The following is a 6,397-nucleotide window of genomic DNA, read 5'->3' as shown; positions in this document are numbered from 1 at the left end:
TCTCACTAAAGCTTTCTTTACAACTTTTAAAGCATGTCATGGCCTCTGGTTTTCATTTGCTATTTTATTCAGAGTAACCCAAAGATACTGATGTTCGTTCATTTGTTTGTTTGTTTTTTGGTAATAGGGATAATCTCTGCCAACTGGCTGATAAGATGAGGATGTTGGAATCTGGCTGGAGACCCCAAGAGGCAGAAGTATCCAAAGGTCATTTCCATTGGGAAGAACATATATTTTCATGAATGATATTTTCTATCTGGTCTAATCCACTTCCTGCCAAGTCATGCACGAAGGAATTCTCAAAGCTTGGAAAAATCCAAATCCCGATAAAACCCATCTGAGCTGAGATGACGCACTCGGCAACAGCTGAGCTTTCCAGACTAGAAGCTTCTTATAAGATGGCCCTTCGCTCCAAGCCATCTTCCAGCCAAGAGCTATATTCCTTTTGTAGACAAATGAAAAGAAACCATCGGGAATCTGAGAAAACCCCACACTCAACAGCGACTGCCCTTCACTTGTCTGTGATTATATATTTTTTTTTTCTTTTTTGAAATACATGTTGAAACAGCCCCGTTTAGAATAGTGCTCAACAACTCCAGTTGCTTTATTATTGTAGAGAACCCACTAACAATACACTTGTGTTTTCTTTACCAGGGCAGAATAGCAGAGTTTAAGAACATACAATTCCGAGATGAGGAATTTGTGGTTAAAAAAAAAAAGAGACTGTGCTTGGGCCTTGTATTATATAAATCCCCAGCATTTCAGTTCCAAGGAGCCCTGCCAGACCTTGGGGCAAAGAATCAAGGCCTTGTTCTCTCGTTAGGCAGGCTTCCCTGATTGGTTTATGATGTACCCTTTGATTTTTCTTTCATTATCTTTTGCTTCTTAAAACATTCCACGGTTTACTGGAGTTTAACATGAAACCCCATCCGTATTACAGCTTCATTTTTTTTTTTTTTCACGATCAAAGGTTGCTATGTTAAAGAAATCACCTCCTGAGGTTTGAGTTCTACTGCCAGTGTCCTTAGAAAAGTTATATTTCGTGGCTGAAATGAAGACAAATGGTATGGTCAAAATACTCTCTTCCCTTCAGTGGCTAGCGAAAGATTGCCAAGGCAGCTCTGAGCTGGGGCCAAGTTTTGAAAAGAGGAAGAACACTCAAGTGTTCAAGCATGCTTGATTTTTAATTCTGTCTTCGTCCAAGGAAAAAATTTTAAGAACAAATACTAACAGCCCCTTAAGGTTTAATTAGTAATTGCCAAGGGCTTTAATTATCGTTGATATCCTGAGGTAGGCCAGAAAAGCACACGTATTGTACACATCCTTCTACTACCCACAGGACACAGAAACCACAGGACAAGACCCAGGGGCACCACCTTCTGAACTGGGAAGGACGCATTCACAATAGACTTGTCCATCCACCTCTGAAACAGCTGAAAACATAAGCTCAGTGAAGTCTTCAGTGGGAATTCACACCATGTCTTGAGTCTCGGTCCTAACTACAGAAGGAAATCTTCATGAGGATAGGTAGCAAGGGCTGTGATATGTACTGAAACACAGGAGAAAAATGAAAAATCAAACAACTTTGTCTCCAGGAACCATGGTTTTACACCAAACTACCACCTCCCTGCATTAGACCCTGAGCGGATGCTGGCAACCTGATCATAAAAATCTCTAAGAAACAACTTGAATAAAATTCATGACAGTGGATATTGTAAAGATATTTAAAAATTATCTCCGAGCCTATGGCATTGTGCCATGAAAAAATTGTTTAAAAAAAATCATCTGGCTATGTAAATGTATCAGGAAATAAATAATCTAAAAACCCAGCAAGGAGGCCCTGTGAGCTGTAGACACAAGTCCCAAAGAGGCTAAGGACGAGCAGGGCAGGAATCCTCAAGGAAGTTTCCTGGGAAGGAGAGACTGGACTTACCAGCATACAAAGGCACGGGAGGAGGGGAGATGGAAAATGTGGTGGTCTGTCCATCAGCCCAAGAGTACATGTGTGCCAGGCACCAAAAATATGAGGACAAAACTTGAGCAATGCTTCCATCTTCAGGGAGCTCCCATTGCCCTACAGAATTAAGGTCAGAAGATCAGATCACCACAAAGAAATCCAGGACCCTGCATTCTTTCCTGCACTTCCTGGTTGTAATGTCAGCCAGTGCCAGGGAAATCCATACCATTGAAGGGAACACAGGGATTCTTATAGCAGAGAGGGATGAAAAGAGACCATGGATGCTCATTGTTGGGTTTTTTACTTATTTCTTCATAAGAGGAACCAACGGAAAGGACACACACACACACACACACACACACACACACAGTGGGCAGGGGGGAAAGAGAGAGAACAGACTAAAGGTGAAACTTACCTGGCTGAAAGAAGAGAGATCACAAGATCATGACCTGGAAGAGGTCCACCCAGGACTTGGGGCGCTGACCTTTCTGAGTCTTCGGTCTCTGGCATGGGAATGAGCCAAGTTCAGCAGGAAAGTCAGCAGTGTCCACCAAGACAATGGAAGGATGTCTCTGTCTCCCTTGAAATTTAGCTGAGCTTGTGAACTGCCTCTTTTCGTAAAAAAAAAAATAATAATAATAATTATTATTATTTTTATATTTTATTTTATTTTAAGGACAGAGAGGCAGAAAGAGACAGGAAGTTAAGAATTGCTGACACACTCTCCAAGTGACTGGATAGCCAGGTTTGGGCCAGATAAAATTCAGTGTGGGTCTGCCCTGTGAATATCAGTGACCCAAGCCCTGCTGCCTCTTCCATTAGCAGGAAGCCAGCATCTGTAGCAGCACCAGTACCAGAGCCTAAGGTGCTCCCATATGGGATGCGAGCATCCCTAGCAACGGGTTAACTGCTGAACTGATGTCTATCCCTGGTTAGGATACTTTTACAACTGTTACTCTCAAAAAAGTTATGAACTCCTTGATTGCTAAAGGAGGCAATATAAATGACTATATGGATTGGAAATTTTGTTCTTACTGATCCTGTTATGCCTATACATGTTTATAGGATAAAAGAGAATAGTGTCAATGTTTTCTGAACTCGCCTATTCGTGTGTTTTCACCTAGAATGCCAATGACATGCTATAGGGGATAAAACTATAGTCTGTGACTCCAATCTCACATGGGCATGGGTTCATTCTTTGGCTGCTCCACTTCCAATCTGGCTCCCTGCTAGTGCACCTGGTAAAGCAGTGGAAGATGCATCAAGTGTCTGGGTCCCTGCTATCCCTGTGGAAGAATTCGTTGACTGCTGGATTTGGCTTAGTTCAGCCAAGGTTGTTACAACCATTGAGGATTAAACCACGAATGGAAGCACTTGCGTGCTCGCTCTCTCTCCCACACATAAACCCATAATTCTGTCCAAATTTTCTTTTTCCTCTTCCTCTATCTGGGGGGAGAGGAGAGGTTAGGAAAGAAGGTACACCCAACCTCCCCACTGCCCCAGTACTCAGGGATTGGAAATGGGCACTCTCTGTCATCCCAGGGTCCCAATGAGGGGCAGTACTTTGAGAATACTGCTCAAGTGTTTTTCATAGTTCTGAAATTCTATCATTCTCACTGATCCAAGGGTGAGTAGATTGTTCCAAGGGCCATCTGCTAACACAGTCCTCCCAAGGCTCTCCATTCACTCAGATATTTGCTGTCCACACTTGGCTGGGGGTAGCTGACCAATGTGTTCTGTCCTTCTTCCTCTTCTACAGTACCAGATGTCCCCTGCAGGCTCCAGTGGACATATCCTCCACGTGCATCTGGGCATGCCGTCCACTGCACAGACCTCAGCAACCAAAGAAGGCCAGTTCTGACACATATACTCCACAGTCACACCACTGACCCTGCAATTTTCCCCATGGTTGGAGTTCTGAGTCCAGCAGTTCATTTGGGAGTAGGAGTGGGGAAATCCACAAAGAAACCTCACCTGAGGTGATCCCAGATCTGACTCTTGTGTGTGCTAGCCAGTATGGGATCTAGCTCAGTGTGTCACCAACATCAGCCTACATACAATGTAGTTGCAATTACTGGGTCAGTTCTATCTCCAGCCTTGTCTCTTATGTAAAACAATGAATTCTACAGCCCAGCCCAATCCTGCCCACCACACACTCGGCCCTCACATTCACCAGTGAGAACTGCAGCCTAGTTGGAGCAACCCCCAATAATCCCCACCAGGCTTGCCCCCAGCCCTGATTCCTGTGCTTGCCAGTATCTGCAGCAGACTGGCCCAATCTGACCGACAGTCCATTGAGCTCAGTCCATCCAACTCCACTTTCCAGCCCACATTCATACTGGAGAGTGCCACTGCCTGTCTTGCCAGGCCTACCTCCAGCTGTGGTTTTCATGCTCACCAGTGAGGGTTGCAGCCCATCAGAGAGGTACCCACAGTTTTCCTATTGGGCCCACTCCCATTTCCAGATCTTGCACTCTCCAAATGGTTGTGCAGTCTAGCTTTACAGAACTTGTCCCCAGTTAAAGCACTTGCCAGCTGATGCTGCGGCAAAATCCAACTAGTCTGCACTTACTCTGGCTCATGCATGCACCAGTGGGTATAGTCAGTAAGCCCAGCCTGGCTCCCCCTAATTCATTCACATGGAGGTCCTCAGGTTTTGTAGCCCTGCTTGGCTTGTGGCTCTTCAATTAGGTAGGTTTGTTGCATCTTCTCCATCCAACACCTTTATCTGCACCTGTTGCTGTATAATGCACCCCCCCCCCAAGAGTCTACTGACAGAATCTTGGTTCTTTGTAACACTGTTTTAGTCATTACTTGTCTCAGCATTGCCATGAGAGGGGACAAACCCAACTAAGGGTCTTTATTGATGATAGATTCTTGATGTGAAAATTATGCTTATGAATTGTGAGCAGGCAACCCAAACGTGTGTCTAGCCACACAGACCATGCCTTGTGTTCCCTTGAAGGCTGTTTGTTTGCTCATAATGACTAGTTATCACAAATGAGTGGACACTCTGCGACTTAAGGCACTGACCCTGTACATTTCTTGATGAAAATTCTGGAACAAGTTTAAGATACCGATTGTTTGACCCTATAAAGAAAGTTTCACAATACAATTGCCCAATAGACAATTAATTTATTTGTCCAACAAAATGAGATAATAAATTAACAGTATCTTGAATAATCCTTAGCAGATCAGATCACCTCAAGTAGCACAAATGGCTATTATTATTCTTGGTCAAAGACTCTTTCTTTCTATGAAAACTGGACCACCTAACTATGTGTCTGTGTTTATATATGGCTTTCATATTCAAACTGTTTGCATTTCATTATGATGTTTGTCTAAACTGTATCACTGTGAGATGTTCCCTAGTTCACCTAATGTAAACATTTTTGTATTATCTACTTTTCACATTCACTATTAAAAGGCTTTTTGCAGGGGTTTATCTTGACTTTGGAAATTCTTTGAGATACCTAGTAGTATGCAAACAATTTTGGTGAATTTTCTTCATACTCCCAGAAAACCAACTTGATACATGTTGAGTCATTTCCCCAAAAAAGAGTATGAACCCAACACCGAATCAAGTCCCCTTAACAAATGCTCCTACAACTTTTTTCCTGTTACTTTAGCACTTCACAATTGACAATACTCTATTTCTGTGACTGTTGGATTAAAAGCCTTAATGGTAACAGGCAATGGCTCTACTGAGCTCGCTACTTTTTTCCTGAGCATAAAGTACTGAGCCTGACAGAAGAATGTTTGATAAAGATTGAAGAGCCAGAAGTACTGTGGCTTCCCCACCCAGTTGCTCCAAGATCTGCCACTGTTTCTATGTGTCCATCCCCTGGCTTCTGTGTACTTCCGCTTCTGCTGACCTGCACTTTGCCAATTCCTAGCTCAACACATCTTCAGAAAATGGCCCATTTTTATGACTGTAAAAACCCAGATCTTTGACCTCAAAAAGCAGAAAACATTGAAGTGTAGGCCACATGTCCGTGTCCCTCTACAGGAAGAAGCTAAAGCCAGCCTCCATGGACTGTGTCTGGCTGGCTGTTTCTCCTGCCTTCTTTGTGGCTTGTATTCCCCTGAAACTTCCTGATGTACACATATAACAACTCCACTGCACACACATGTACTACTCAAGAACTGCTTCAGGGGGAGCTACATAAGTCCTCCTTCAATTGTTCCATCCTCCGAGGCTTATAAAAAATATGGGCCCTGGGGTGAGGTTGGTTATGTTCTAATGGACGCAAGATATCAACCAGAGATTCATTCATGCGGTAGAGATAATACAAGAACAGTTCTTTCTAAGGCTAACAAAGTATGGTGTCCAAAAAGGATAGAAGAAAATTAGAACCTTTGCATGTAGAAAAATGAATCTGTATCAAAAGTATCTTCAATTTACTGGTACATGGCACACTCAAGAGCACTGGCGTCTTG

The 6,397-nt window shown here is 43.3% G+C and overlaps 1 long non-coding RNA gene across 1 annotated transcript; it reads right to left on the bottom strand.

The window, feature by feature from the left end:
• Positions 1 to 760: 760 nt before the first annotated feature.
• On the bottom strand, positions 761 to 4,901 carry LOC131478211 (uncharacterized). The gene is made up of 3 exons (XR_009244364.1): positions 4,772 to 4,901; positions 2,373 to 2,568; positions 761 to 1,046 (listed from the first exon to the last, which is right to left on the bottom strand). It is a non-coding gene; the product is annotated as an uncharacterized LOC131478211 (long non-coding RNA).
• Between the last annotated feature and the right edge of the window lie 1,496 nt (positions 4,902 to 6,397).

The sequence above is a fragment of the Ochotona princeps genome, chromosome 28, assembly GCF_030435755.1.
Source record: "Ochotona princeps isolate mOchPri1 chromosome 28, mOchPri1.hap1, whole genome shotgun sequence".
NCBI classification, from domain to species: domain Eukaryota; kingdom Metazoa; phylum Chordata; class Mammalia; order Lagomorpha; family Ochotonidae; genus Ochotona; species Ochotona princeps.
Note: the sequence above shows the minus strand (reverse complement) of the source record. Positions and strands in the feature narration are given on the sequence as shown.